The 15,437-nt window shown below is 43.9% G+C and overlaps 1 protein-coding gene and 1 long non-coding RNA gene across 5 annotated transcripts in view; one reads left to right on the forward strand and one right to left on the reverse strand.

The window, feature by feature from the left end:
- Positions 1-14,332, reverse strand: part of LOC138829311 (uncharacterized) — a 47,739-nt gene extending 33,407 nt beyond the window's left edge. For both annotated transcript variants that reach the window (XR_011372537.1, XR_011372538.1), the window contains exons 1-2: positions 13,685-14,332; positions 9,404-9,518 (exon numbers count right to left, since the gene is read on the reverse strand). This is a non-coding gene — a long non-coding RNA (uncharacterized lncRNA). The remainder of the gene's footprint in view (positions 1-9,403; positions 9,519-13,684) is intronic.
- The window catches only part of Vrk2 (VRK serine/threonine kinase 2), a 113,492-nt gene continuing 111,897 nt past the window's right edge, over positions 13,843-15,437 (forward strand). Inside the window, exon 1 of one of the 3 annotated variants that reach the window (XM_070025679.1) lies at positions 13,843-13,858. The gene's annotated coding sequence lies outside the window, so the exon portion shown is untranslated. The other 2 variants (XM_070025677.1, XM_070025678.1) reach the window with 2 other exon arrangements.

Genomic DNA, 15,437 nt, shown 5'->3' on the forward strand with positions numbered 1-15,437 from the left:
CTATGAAATGGCAATATCAGTTTTCCTTTGTGAAAGTTTCTTTCTCCAGGAACAGGACAAGGAGGTAACTTGTCTACATAGCAAACCTTACTCTCCATTATCCATTATCCTTGTGGTTGTTGATTTCTTAGTTACCTCTCCCTTAGAAGTCTAATCCTCCTTCCCATTTTTCTAGTCACTTTATAACTGATCACCCTTTGTTAAAATGATATGCAAGGTCCTAAGTGTAAGTGCTCCTTTGATCTTTACCTTTCTCTGAGAACTCGTGCAGGTAAATAAATAAGGTACATAATGAATAAGTAAATAAATATAGTAAAGAGATGTATTCCTTTTTTCCTACTAATCTAGCTATTGTCAGATTAATTTGCTATCCCCAGCCAATAACATTCAGTCACTGCTGTAGGTGCTGTTGAAATATAGTAGATACAAATCCCTGTTGTTTTGATTATCTGTAATGAAATTAAGAATAAGCATATATCCATGTAAAAGAAAATTGTTAACTTATGATATAGCTATGCGGGGAGCCAGGGCGAACGCCATTACAAGACGCCGCCCACTTCCTTGCAGCTTCGAGGTAAACAACTCCATATTAGGCAGTGCTTGGCGGGATGGTGGGTCCTGGGCTTTGCGCATGCGCAAGCCACGTAGAGTCCCCAGCCAATCCCGTGGCACCTGGTGACGGTGAAAGGCAGACGACCAATGATAGAACGACCCGTGTTCCTATTTCCCTATATAAGCAGCCATGTTTTCCTGGGAACTACGCGAGAGGCTGAACAGGAGCCAGAACTCAACACACGGAGAGGAGACGTCGGTAAGTATCCCTAGGTATGCTGTTTTTTACTATGGACTACTGGTTGCTTGCATTGCTGCTTCCTTTGTGGTTTGTCTTTCTGGTGGTTCTGCATTGTGGGGATGACCACAAAGAGAGGGTCTCAAGGAGACCCCTATACCCTTCTTTGAAGGCAAACCGGTTCTCAGCCCTACATGTGGAAGGGCAGGACCAAGAACGCAGTGATCCTGTGAGTGACTCAGAGGAAGAAATGTTAGAGGAGGAGGGAGAGCAGCTCCGCCGTGCCCACCGGCGGGGCGGAGTCACTTTATAAAAGGGAGCACCTGGTCGCGGCTGGCTGCCGCCTTTCCAGTTTTTGAAAATCCAATTACTAATGAGAGAAATTTTGAGCCGGTTTCCTACTCCCAGCTTAAGGATTTAGTTGAGGCAGTCCGGACTTATGGAGTAATGGCTAATTATACCACTGCCCTGCTCCGAAGACTGACCGTCAATGCTATGACGCCCACGGACTGGTTTGAGGTAGCCCGTACCTGTCTTAATCATGGGCAATTCCTCGATTTCCGGTCTATTGTTCAAGACAAGGCTCAAGCCCAATACAGACAAAATGTCCGTGACGGGCACCCGGACTGGACCGGGCAGGCGCCCTATGCTGTAGATCAAACAGGATATCCCTTTGAAGTGTATCGACAAGTGAATACTCTTTTTTACAAATCCTGGGGAGCCCTCCCAAACAAGGGAGAGACGGCTGGCAATCTGACAAAAATCACTCAGGCCCCTAATGAGCCATTTTCTGATTTTGTTGCCCGCATGCTAGAGACAGCCGAGCGGATGTTAGGAAATCTGGAAACAGCCATGCCATTTGTACAACAAATCATTTTTGAACAAAGCACCAAGGAATGTCAGAGGGCAATTACCCCAATAAGAACCCAAAGCCTAGAAGCTTGGTTAAGAGCCTGCAGAGAAGTGGGTGGCCCCCTGACCAATGCGGGGCTGGCGGCTGCTGTCTTGTCGGCTGCCAGGGCCGCAAAAGATAATAAAGGAAAAGGATGTTTTCGGTGTGGCCAGTTGGGACATTTTAAACGGCAGTGCCCACAAAATGGTGGTCCTGCACGAAACATGCCCAGGCTGCCAAGGACTCCAGGAGTGTGTCCTCATTGTAAAAAGGGGAAGCATTGGGCCAACGAATGCAGGTCAGTTAGAGACATCAATGGACATCCTATCCCCCAAATTATTCCAAACACTGATTCAAAACAAGAGCCAAAAAACGGGGAAAAGGGCCCTCGTCCCCAGGGCCCGAAAATTTACGGGGCATTTCAGACTCCGGCTCCCGGACAGCACCCGCAACAACCCCCCAGCCAAAAAGAGCAACCTCAGGCTCCGCAGGGTTGGATCTCTGTGCCACCTCCGGACTGGTATTAACACAGCAGATGGGAGTCCAGATTGTGGAGATGGACATGACAGGACCCCTAGATGAAGGCACTGTAGGAATAGTTTTAGGACGCTCCTCCTCCACAATGAGAGGATTAATAATTTTCCCGGGAGTGATTGACCCTGACTATACGGGGACTATCAAGGTCCTCTGCCATGTCCCCCATGGAGTGGTGTCCATTTCTCCCGGGGATAGAATCGCACAGCTCCTGCTTTTGCCTTCTCTTCATGGCAACTTCCCTGCTAAGGAGATAAAGAGAGGAGATAAAGGGCTAGGCTCCACTGGAGTCGACCTTACATGCCTGTCCATAACTTTAGACCAAAGACCCATGCTAACTCTCCAAGTGGAAGGGAGAAGATTTGAGGGACTGGTGGATACAGGGGCAGATAGAAGCATCATCCAAAGAGGGGAGTGGCCAAAGCAATGGCCAACTCAAAAATCCTCCCAGACCTTGCAAGGGCTGGGCTATGCTGATGCCCCACAGTTAAGTGCAAAAGAATTGACTTGGAGAACAGACGAAGGCCAGGTTGGAAAAATGCAGCCATTTGTGGTAGACGTCCCAGTCAATCTTTGGGGAAGAGATGTGCAGCAACAGCTGAAGTTAACTTTAACCAATGATTACTCTGAGGCCAGTCAGAATATGATGAAACAGCAAGGATTTGTTCTGGCCTTGGGGCTTGGTCGATGTCTCCAAGGACGCAAGGAGCCGATAGAGCCACTACCTAAGCAGGACAGAAAGGGTTTGGGTTTTTTCTTAGGGGCCTCTGAAAACAAAGCTTCCACTGAAGGTGCGGTACCCATACCTTGGTTAACACAAAAGGCGGTATGGGTTCCTCAGTGGCCCCTCTCTCGAGAAAAATTGGAAGCGGCTCAAACTCTTGTCCAGGAACAGCTGCAGCTGGGGCATGTTGAACCTTCAGTGTCATCTTGGAATACCCCAATTTTTGTGATTAAAAAGGTCTCTGGAAAATGGAGATTATTACATGACCTTAGAGCAGTAAATGCCCAGATGCAAATTATGGGGCCCATTCAAAGGGGACTTCCATTACTTTCTGCGTTACCTCGAGAGTGGCCCATTTTAGCTTTAGATATTAAGGATTGTTTCTTTTCCATACCTCTTTATGAGAAGGATAGGGAGCGCTTTGCCTTCACCTTACCCTCTGTTAATCATGAAACCCCGGATGCTCGCTATCAGTGGAGGGTTCTCCCCCAAGGGATGGCCAATAGCCCCACAATTTGTCAACTGTTTGTGGGGGCTGCACTAACCCCTGTTAGGAAAGATTTCCCAAAAGTGCGGATTATCCATTATATGGATGATATTCTGTTGGCTGCGCCCTCGATAGAGATTCTCCATAGAGTGTTTGGGCGGGTGTCAAAAACCTTAGCTGACAAAGGATTGATTATTGCCCCTGAAAAGGTTCAACAATCTAGTGTTGTTCAATTTCTGGGGACCGTTGTTTTCCCCCACTGAGATTAAGCCACAAAAACTTTCCATTCAAATTGGTCATCTTAAAACACTTAATGATTTTCAGCAATTGGCCGGAGATATTAATTGGATAAGGGGATTTCTTAATATCCCTCGGTCAGAGTTGTTACCTTTGTTTGCCATTTTGGAGGGCGACCCTGAAGTCACCTCCTCTAGATCCCTGACACCTTTAGCACTAAATTCCCTACAAAAGGTTGAGGCAGCTTTGTCTAGGGCTCAACTTTCATGGGTTGATTTAAAATTACCTATTGATTTGTGTATATTAAAAACAAAAAATTACCCCACAGGGGTTCTGTGGCAAAATGGCCCCTTGTGGTGGCTTCATGGCAACTCGGTGGGAACAAAGACAGTCCAATATTTTCCTGAATTAGTGGCTAAACAAGCACTTTTGGGCATAAAATATTGTTTAACACACTTTGCAAAGGTTCCAGATAAGTTAATTATTCCATACACCCTTGAACAAGTTGAGATTTTGGCCGCTACCGTGGATACTTGGGCGGTTCTTGTTTGCTCATTTCCCAATGTAATTGATAATCATTATCCTAAACATCCTTTGTTTGCTATTATTAGTAAAAATTTAGTGTATTTCCCTGTTGTTACTTCAAAGGAACCCCTAGTTAATGCCTTGACCATCTTTACGGATGGATCAGAGTCTGGACAAGGCGCCTTTTTTGTTCAAGGACACCAACAACCAGTGGTCCTTCATTTTCAGCCAAATGTTCCGCAGGCTGTTGAATGTTTGATTGTGCTTGAAGTTTTTAAAAGATTTGATCAACCTTTTAACTTATTTTCTGATTCCTTATATGTTGTAAATGCCGTTGCTTCCCTTGAAGTTGCTGCTTCAGTTAAGCAAGCCAGCACAATTTCTAATGTTTTGTTACAGATTCAATCCCTTATTTTAAACAGAAAACACTCTTTTTATATTGGACATATTCGCACCCACTCTATGTTGCCGGGCCCGATGGCAAGGTGTAATGCCCTGGTGGACCAGGCAACTCGGGCTGTGGCCCTGGTTGCTGCTGATCCTGTAGAATTGGCAAAGGACTTTCATAGACTGTATCATGTACCCGCAAATACCCTTAGAAAAAGATATAATTTACCCAGGCATGTGGCAAGAGATATTGTTAAAGCTTGTAAATTTTGTGTTACCTTTCTTCATCCTCCCCATGTGGGGGTAAACCCCAGGGGGTTGAGACCAAACGCCCTATGGCAAATGGATGTTACTCACCTGATAGAATTTGGTAAATTGAAATATTTACATGTGTCTGTGGACCTTTTCTGGTGTCATTCATGCCACACCTTTGGCAGGAGAAAAGGTGTCTCATGTCAAAATACACTGCTTAGAAGCTTGGGCAGCTTGGGGAAAGCCCCTTAGACTTAAGACAGATAATGGCCCTGCTTATACTTCCCATGGTTTTCGCGCCTTTTACGCACAAATGCAGGTTGCCCACACCACAGGATTACCCTACAATCCACAAGGACAAGGTATAGTAGAGAGAGCTAATAAAAGTTTAAAAGAAATGCTTCAAAAACAAAAAGGGGGAATTGCTGAGTCAGCGTCCCCCAGGGAAAGACTTTCTCTTGCACTTTTTACCCTTAATTTTTTAATTTTAAATGACAATAATCAGTCCGCTGCAGATCGGCATATGATGGGAAACTCCATGGATATTAAAGACGTGGTCATGTGGAAGGATGTTATCAATAATAAATGGTATGGACCGGATCCGGTTATTACGAGATCCAGGGGAGTTGTTTGTGTTTTTCCGCAGGATCAAGAAACGCCACATTGGGTCCCAAGTCGGTTGACACGACTTGTCAAAGAAGACCAAGAAGAGAAGAAAAATGACTGCGAAATCTCTGATAATGATGATACTACTGATGGTCAAGATCTGCCCCAGCCAGGAGGAACACAGATGGGGGATCCTGTCGGTGTTCCCGAGACTGATGCCAGTCAAACATGATGCCAGACTTTTCCTACGATTATTTGTTATCTTTTAGGTAATTGGACTGGTGAATTTGATGAGACGCTGGATCAGCTGCGGATTGCCATTGTTACAGTGAACTCAACGCAAGTGGACCCCGGATTGGTGGAGGGACTCCAGTCTTGGATCTCCTCTGCTGTTTCCTGGTTTAAAGAGTGGGTGGGAGTTGGGATGTTTTTGGCCTGCTGCCTGGGAGGATGTGTGGTCTGCCTATGGTTGGTCTGTCGCCTTCGAGCCCAAACCAGAAGGGACAAGGTTGTTATCTCGCAAGCATTAGCCGCTTTGGAGAGTGGATCCTCACCCCAGATCTGGCTGTCGGCCCTGAGAGGCAATTAAGCCTTACCATTCTGCATAGCCTTAGCACCCCGAGGGACCAGGGGATCCCATTGCACCGGGACAGGTATGCAACTTGCAATTTGGGACAGGGTGCGAGGCAAGTGCACTGCACTTGAGGAGGACCATCTCCTCAAGAAGAGCAAGTCTGTTTGCACGTGGGTTGATGCCATGCTTTCCCCATCCCTGGAAAAAGGCATTGGACTGGCGGGCCATCCTCTGGGGAGAGGTAACCTGGAATGAAGGCTTTGCATTGTCCTCTTCTATTCAGGGAACAGACCTCTACTCTTACCTGTTGCCAAAAACAAAAGGGGGGAACTGCGGGGAGCCAGGGCGAACGCCATTACAAGACGCCGCCCACTTCCTTGCAGCTTTGAGGTAAACAACTCCATATTAGGCAGTGCTTGGCGGGACGGTGGGTCCTGGGCTTTGCGCATGCGCAAGCCACGTAGAGTCCCCAGCCAATCCCGTGGCACCTGGTGACGGTGAAAGGCAGACGACCAATGATAGAACGACCCGTGTTCCTATTTTCCTATATAAGCGGCCATGTTTTTGTGCACAGGGTCTCTCGCTCAAGCTCTCCTATCAACAAGAAGGCTCTCCAATAAAGTGTGATCTGAGAAGACTCTTGGTGTGGTGGTCGTTCTTCCTCGCTGGCCGAGAAGGCGCTCGCCGCATAGCTATACTATGGATTCTTAGAAAATGTTTAAAACTAGGATGTGGTGAAATAAGGATTGAGGATGCCAAGATGCTATTAAATGATAGAAATGGAGATGTGAATCAGCAAGTAATGTATTGTTCCATTTATGTAAACATAAAGTAAGAATTTTCAAAAGCTATCATATAATCTGCATAATCCTGGCTGGTTTGCAGCCTCAGTTTGAAAAAAAAAACTCAGAATAGGATGATATTCTAAGACACTACAGTCCTGCAGCCAAAGATAATTGAAAGCAACATGCTCCCTTACTGTGCTTCCTTAAAGACATTGCCAACAGGAGAGAAGAGCACTCAACTCTTTAAAACATTTTTTTCTGTCTCTTCCAGTATTGGTTATCTCAGAGCAGCTGCTTTCCACAAAACCTCTCATATTCTTATCATCTTACTTTCTAAAAACTCAGCTTAATAACATGTACTTTTGTCTTTTCTGATCCTTTTTTCCCCATTTTTTTGTTTTAATATTTTAGTGGTTCTGGGGCTCTAACCCAAGACCCCCTGAATGCTCAGCAAGTGCTCTAACAGGGAGTTCATTCTTAGCCATTGCTAATTTCATGACTGGTGTAGCTCAGACTGGCTTTTTAACTTGTTATGCAGCCCAGGTTGTTCTGAACTCTTGATCCTCTTGCCTCTTCCTCCCAAGAACTGCATGTTAGGTCCAATAGCCAAATGCCCTTCTCTTGAGGACCCAGAAGAGTGACTTGATTCACTAACCTCCAGCCTTGCCTTCTTTCCCTGACCAGATAAACTTAGGCAGCAAATACCACATCCAAATCTACTCTGTTTGGACCTGTCAAGCTATCCTGGCTTGACTCTCTCCCTGACTTTATTGCCCACCATTCATCTCGCCACTAGTTACTTTCAAACCACCTCCACTGGACAATCTAGCATTCTTTCAGGCTCACTGTAAATACTTTAGATCATAGTAAGGAGTCTGTAGCTTTGGCTGGAGGCTTCCCATTGCAGTTTTTTTTTCTAATAAATCTGTGTTGGGTTGAGCCATATCTTTGACCACACTTTCTCTCACCTTTATTCCTCTTTTGGAACCTAGCATTGGGTTTGTAAGGCTGCTCCCCTATAGTCATCTTTAGCATTCTTGATTTATTGTTTTATTTCCTTGGTTTCTCTTTATTATTTATTATTATTATTTCTCTTTATGAATGTATTATCACAAATTCCTTTACTTCCTAAGATTCCTACTTAACTTTACCTAACAAACTTATTAAAGCTTCAGAATCTGGAAATGAATGTTTGGGGGTAGAGAGAAATATGCATGAGGGAACACTGCAGAGGTGTGCATATATGTATGTATATATGTACATATATAGTTAATGGAAAGAAACAGAATAAAGCAATTACACATACTACAAATACAATTATGAAAAGTATGTAATCTTTTTGGGAGAAGGAAAATTAAACACTGAAAGAGAATTCACTTAAAATGTTAACAGAGGTCATTTTTGAACTGGTTTTTATGGGCAACCATCCTTCAATATCAATCATAAATATGTTTTTTTGTTTGTTTCATTGTTGTTGTTGTTTTTTTGTCAGTAGTGGGGCCTGAACTCTAGTCCTGGGTGCTGTCCCTGAGCTAATCAGTGCAAGGCTAGTGCTGTACCACTTGAGCCACAGAACCACTTCTGGATTTTTCTGTTTATGTCGTGCTGAGGAATCGAACCCAGGGCCTCATGTATGCAAGGCAAGCACTCAACCACTGAGCCATCTTCCCAGACCATAAACATGTTTTATAATGCTGGCATCCTCAAGAAGTTATAATTCTTTTGTACTGGTCCTATGGCTTGAACTCAGGGATAGGTGCTGACCCTGAGCTTACTTGTTCAAGGGTAACATTATACCACTTCAGCCACTTCTAGATTCTTCTTTTTTTCCTTCCTGGGCTGACTTCAAAGCTCAATCCTCAGATCTCAGCTTCCTGAGTAGGGAAGATTACAAGAATGAGCCACCATCACCTAGCTAGAAGTATAATAATTTTTTAGCTCCCAGCTAAACTCTCTCTATTTTGGCCCAATGCTAGGTTCAAAATAATCTAAGTCTATTTGCCTGAAATAACAAGAAATCTAAAGCAATAAAATGAAGTCAAAAGGTCCAACTTTGATCAGTAACTTTTCTTTGGTTCAAAAGAAAGTAACTCTGAATATAAAGTGGTATCTTTCTCTTGATGTATTCACTAACTCCTCACTGCATATTCAAGACCTAAATTTGGGGATGAAAGTTAGAAAAATACACACATAAACTGATTACTCTAAAGCATTTGTTGGCACATGAAGGAAAGTAAAGCATTGAGACAAACTGTGACTCCAATGGGCAATGTAATCCTTTGCTTTTGTGCAGTCCAGAACATGGTTTAATGATTTAAAGCTTCCAGAGAACCACCACCCATTCTGTGCCTTACAAGTGGCAAACTGTCAGGGACAGAGCTGTGGAGGAGGTGGCCTGTAGCATTTGCCAGGACCCTGATACCACTATTGGTCAGAGAGTCTATGCTCAACAGGTGTAGAGCAGGAGGAAAAAAGTCATGGGGATTGTTTAGGGGTATGTTGGAGCATCATGGAAAATGACCTGTCATGCCTGGGCATAGATCTTTTTAATATCCGTGAGGGTGATGTTTCATTTTGTGAAAGAAAGTCTTAAAAGCATGACTCACTTACCACATGGGAAATTCTTCTCTGAATCTATTATCAACTCTATTCAGATAGATCATATAGTTTCTGCTTTAAAATTATCCAGCCAGCTCCTCTTCCTCCTTTGATGATGGCTGACATGCTGGTTGGGGAGAAAGAAGATGTAGACTGTGAATATAGTCTAACTTCTATCATGCTTTAAATCTGGGGAATGGATATTTAAGACTTATACCAGTTTGTGTTAGCAAAATATTTGGTTTTGCAACATTCTGAGGTTTAAAAGGTACTTTGATAGAAAATTACATACAGACTGGCAGCAAAATTCTACCAATAAATGTCCCTGAACAAGATTTTCTTGAGGCAGTTGACATACTGACAGATGAGGAGGGCGGGGAAGGAGGAGGAAGGGAGAGCAGGGGAGGGGAGAGGAGGAGAGGAGGATTCTTGGGGAAAGATAAAATATTTAAAGGCAAGCACCCAGTAACCCACTCCAACTAAGTTCCACTCTTAATTGCACATTCAGCTATGAACACATCAATGGATTAATACTAACAAGTTGATGAGGTTAGAACCCTTATGATTGACTCATCTCTCAATAGTACCCACAGTTAGGGGCCAACATAGAAGCTTTAGGAAACATTTCACATCCAAACCATAGGTTCTCCTATATAAAAAATATAAAAGCTATAGATGTTTGGTCTTATTATATATTTGGTATTCCAATGTGCTCTAAATTCTATCCTTTTCAGTAACTGCTTATTCTCCACAGACTCCTTGTGAATTTGTGACTGTAAATGGCCTCACGGTTTTTATAAAACAAAAGCTAGCTCTTTGACAGGCAAAATATTTCCACTGAAATGATCTCCTTTCCTCACATTAAATAACAAAGACTGGGCTTTTCTAAATGTTTTGTCTATGCAACATCTTTAACACTTTAATTGATTTGAAATGGTCTTGGCCTTGTAAAGTATGCTTGCTAAATGGTGAGGGTTTTCTTCTTCCTTTGAGCCAGTGTAAGCATTTTGTAGCACCTGGTTCTTTGAAAAACAGAACTCACACACCATACCTATGAGTTGGCACACTTCCAAGAAAGCTTTTGTGTGTGTTTGTGGTGAATCATTCATAGCCTGTAAGATCTATCAAAATAGCTTTGTTTGAAAACCTTGTTTTCCGCTATCCTTTTCCTGATGACTCAGCCTTCAATGCTTTCATGTCTAAATTCTCTTTTCTTTTTTGTTTCTAGTCATGTTCATTCAGAAGACGTTCTTTCACTAGTTCCAAAATTTGTATTTCTATATTCTGTCAGTTTTCATCTTGAAACATACACACAGCAATATGCTCTGAATCATAAAATTCTGCATTAAATCCCAAGACTCGGAAAATATTCTCAGGGAAGGTTTACCTGCACTTCTGTTCACATTTTTTATTTAGAACAAATATATTCACAGTTTAAATTCATTAGCACTATGTAGCTTGTAACTTCATTTTAATGTTAGGGAGATTTTTGACTATATGAAACTTCAAAATCAGTGCTAAGTGGCTTAAACTATAAGGGCATTTATCACTTCCAGAATGTGTAAAGTATGGTGGTTTAAATTAAATTAGTAGGTCAGTAATGGCCTCAAACACTGGCTTCCTTCCCATCCTTGTACTTTGTCATTCTTTACTTTAAATGAATTTTATTAAGGCATAATAAATGTACAACAAAATGTATCCATTTTAACGTATACAATTAGAGTTTTGACAAAATTATAATTATATAACCAACCACTGCTCCAACTAGAGAATTTGAACCTTTCTTATAAAAACCATAACAAAAAAAATTCCTCTAGCTTTTTTGTAAACAATCCCATTTCCTTAATTGTGTCCCTGGCAATTCCAGATAAATGGAATCACACAATATGTTTGTTTGTTTGTTTTTCAACTTTCTTTCACATAGTATAATACTTTTGAGATTTAACCAGGCTGTGATAGTTTGCTCCATTGTATATAAGCTAAACTGTCATTTGTTTACTCATTAGTTGATGGGAATTTGTTTTTAGTTTTTGGATATTATACATAAAACTGCTAATGAACATTCCAATATAAGTCTTTGTTTAAACATTGCTAAATACCTAGGAACATGAATGTTGACTCATATCGTAGGTTCTGGTCACACTCAGAGGTTTCAGTTAACCTGCACTCTACCATGATCCAAAATATGAAACAGAAAATACTAGAAATAAATAATTCATAAGTTTTAAGTTCATAGTTTTAAATTCATAGATCTATAACACCTTTTTGTTCCTTTTGTCTGGTATATTCACCCTATACACACTACCAGCCTATTGTTTAATTGCTGTTTTGAATATGTTAATGATGATTGAAGTAGTATATTGCTTCTTTTTAAGTAATCTTGACACAGTATCCTAATGCTAAGTCGTGAGGCTTTCTTGACCTCATGGAGCAGACATTAATCTCACTTTATCTCATTGAGGCCTTTCATCAACTAATCTTATCCCAAGTCAAAGTGTGAATATACTACTGTAAGATATTTTGAGAGATAGACCACATTCATATTATGTCTTATTATGAGCTATCACCTTTTCTATTATGTTATTGTTAAAGTCTTACTATGTCTAATTTATAAGTTAATGACAAACACACACACATACTTATATAGCATACATAAATGTCTATGGTTTCTGATACCTGAGAATTTTGGCATGTATCCTGTAAAGAAAAGAGGAACTGACAAACTGTTTTCCAGAGTGACTATACCATCATTAGCAAAAATTACTTTGTAATTATTCCACATTTTGGCCAACACTTGGTATTTTTTGAAGAGCAATAATTTAAAATTTTTATGAAACCAATATATTTTTCCTTATTCAAGCTTCAATGAAAATATTTCCAATATGCAAACTCAATGATTTTAATGATTTCTTTCCTATGTTTCCTTCTAACAGCTATAGTTGTAGCTATTATGGTTAGAATTAGATCTACAACAAATTTTCCTTTAAGGTAGACTATGACTTAAACATTGAAATATTCTGCTTTTCTTTCCCTCCTCCCTCATTTTTTTCTTCCTTCTTTCCTTTCTTGTGAACATGGTTAGCCAAATGTTCTAACTGCACTTGTTAGATGCTATGGTATTACTAATGGATTAGATTTGTATATGGTACAACCTTCTTCATGGTCACAAAATGATTACAGCTGTTCTAGGTGAAACAATGTCCAGAAAAGACAATCTCTTTCTACAAAGTGTTTAGGAAGCTTTTGTTTATATCTTATTTACTGACCGGACACATTCTTCCTACATAATGTCTTGTCCAATCATTAGAAATGAAGATGAAGATATCATAATTTGTTTACTCATTCAGTAAGAAAATGTTTCCATGAGCATTCTTGAGACTAGAGACATAGTAGTGTCTAAAATAGGCAGAATGGTTTGCTATCCTGATGAAGTATATAATTTACTAAAGCAAGCAAAATAAATAAACTGTATATGTAGTAAGTGGCAGGAGGAATAAAAAAAAGGAAGCTGTGCAGTATTGTGAGTTGAAATTTTAGGTAGAATTGTTAGGAAAGAACTCAATGATGACTTTTGAGCTATAATCTGAAGAAAGTGATAGTACGGTGGCTAGCTCACAAAGATAACCATTGAAGGAGAAATGCAAAGGTCCTGAGAACAACAAGGCGTTCATAGTAGTTGGAGAGAGTCACAGGAAATAGGAGCTATGGACAACAGGTAGATCCTTGTAGTTAAGTTCCAGCCAGGGGCAGTTTGGCACAATAGGCATTTTCTGGCCTGAACATCAATGGTGTCAGTGTTGGAAGACATTGCTTTATATTATAATAAGAACTGGTTTCTATCTCGTGAATTGTAATGAGATGACACTAAACTGCTTCAAGTTCACGAAAAATTTAAATTTAGCTTTTTAAGTATTACTTGGCTATTTGCTGTAAATAGAGAAAAAGGGTAGAAAACAGAGAAAGACTGTTAGGACATTACTATTGTTTTCCATGCAAGATAATGCAGTTTGCACCAGACATGAGAAGAGGGGGATAGAGAATCTATTTTGAAGGTTTGACCTAAGAGGACTTGCCAACACACTGAACACGTGTGTCTAAAAAAGCAATCTTTAGTAATCTGCGGTGGTTGTTGCTGGAGCTGCATCTTCCAAAAGACTTCCTGGCGAAGTGGTGGCAAGGTGAATGTCATTGGAATGGCTCATGTAGATGGTAGGACAGGCAACCCGTTGCATCTTTTATATACCTACCTAAGAAGAGGGGTTGGGTTAGTAAATACCTGAAAGGCACAATTACCTTTTGGATTACATTTCTTCACAATGCTTTTCTATCTGTAGCATTGAGTGTCCCGAGTGTGTGTGTGTGTGTCCTGATGCCATCTTCCATTCTCGTGAATGACCGATGAAGGTTGCCCCAATTTCTCAAAGTCATCCAAGTGCCTCGGTTTCCAGCCATTTCCTCTTGGAAGCTGTAAGTTCCCTGGGCTGAATAACGGTTCGTTTCTGTCTACTCTAAAGGGTGGGAAGTTCGCTGTCAGTCTCGCATTGTCAGAAACCTTGTGACTTTCCCCGCTGCCGGCTTGGTAACTGTGAGTGTTTCCATGCTACAGACCCAAGACTGGACGTGTACTAACCCGTAGTTTAAAGGTCACCAAGCAGGAACCGCAGAGCCGGGTCTGGGGCCCGCAGGCCCTCCCGCGCCCCGCTGCCCGCTTCCTCTCCTCGGGCTTCAGAGGCCGGGCCCGACGGAGCAGCCGCCCCGTGCACACTCCACACGGGCCTCGCGGATCTGAAAGTTGCCAAAGCTTCCTACACAGGCCACCGTCACGGTGGTTTGATCTCTGCCGGCTCAGCCATCACTCGCCGGGTCTCACCCCTCACTCCGGACTCCCGCGGTCGCGCTGCCGCCCGGCCGGCGCTTCCCGGGCTTCCGGAGCGCGTCCCGAGGGCGCAGGCCGCGGGCCCCGGTGTGGGGCGGGGCAGGGCGTCCGGCCACGCCCGGCCTGCGAGATCGCCCGGCGCAGGCCCGCCTCCCCGCCCGGTTGGAGGCCGCTTCCTGAAACGCCCGGAGATCCGCGGGAGGCTGCGCCGGGCGCCACCAAGACTTCAGGCCGGGATCTGTCCGGGCGTCTCCGGCTCTCCCGACCGCCGTTCGTGCGTGACGCCGGGGCTCCAGGCGGAGTAGTAGGCCCGTCCTGGGCGCGTGGCCGCGGCCTTGCGCGGTGCGTCGTGGCTGCGAGAAGGGAGGACCCGGTGCCGCTTCCACGCGCTTTCCCAGACGCCGGGTCCGAGGGGTTGGGCGGGAACTAGGTGGGAGTTCTTCTTTGCGTGGTGGTGAAGGGGAAAGAGCTGGAGGCGGGGGATCCGTGTGTGTCGCCCTCCCCCCCGCGGGCTGCGCGGTGGCCGCGGCCTTTGGGGCGTCCTGGGGATGGGGGGGACGGCCGAGGTCCCCACGCAGCCCCGGCCCTGCTAGGCGTTAGCGCCCGGGGGCCGGTGGGGCCTGGCGGGCACCGCTTCGTAGTCCGGGGAAGCGGCCCTGGCAGCTGGAGGGGACCCGGGACGGGGGCTCGCGGTGGCTGAGGGGCGGCTTCGCCCCCCCGCCCCCCCCGCCCCATGCAGTCCACAGCCCCGGCCGCCTTCCCTGCCGCAGGGCCAGACACTTTCTCCACCCCAACTGCTTTCAGTGATCGTTTGAGCCCCCGCTCCAACAGTTTTTCTTAGAAAAAGTTTCAAATCGGCTGTGCCCCTGGGTCGGTTAAGGGGAACCCCCTAGAAACCCGGTCCCCAGGTGGTGATGTACACCATTGCCATACCCGTCTCCCCTCCCCCCATCCCCCCAGGCCTTGCCCCAGCGAGGGTTTAGGCGAAGATTGTTCTGGATCTCTGCTGGTGCCTTTATTCTACCAGGCATGTGGAGGCTGTGAGTTGAAAGAGGGCTTAGGGATTCAGGAGCTGAAGGAGGGAAACAGAGCTGATAAAGGACACCAAATGGATGCTTTCTCATACTCAGGGTGGAAAAGTTATACAAAGAAGAACCTTACATCTGTGTC

The sequence above is a fragment of the Dipodomys merriami genome, unplaced genomic scaffold, assembly GCF_024711535.1.
Source record: "Dipodomys merriami isolate MVZ:Mamm:240054 unplaced genomic scaffold, mDipMer1.0.p SCAF_17, whole genome shotgun sequence".
Classification (NCBI taxonomy): Eukaryota; Metazoa; Chordata; class Mammalia; order Rodentia; family Heteromyidae; genus Dipodomys; species Dipodomys merriami.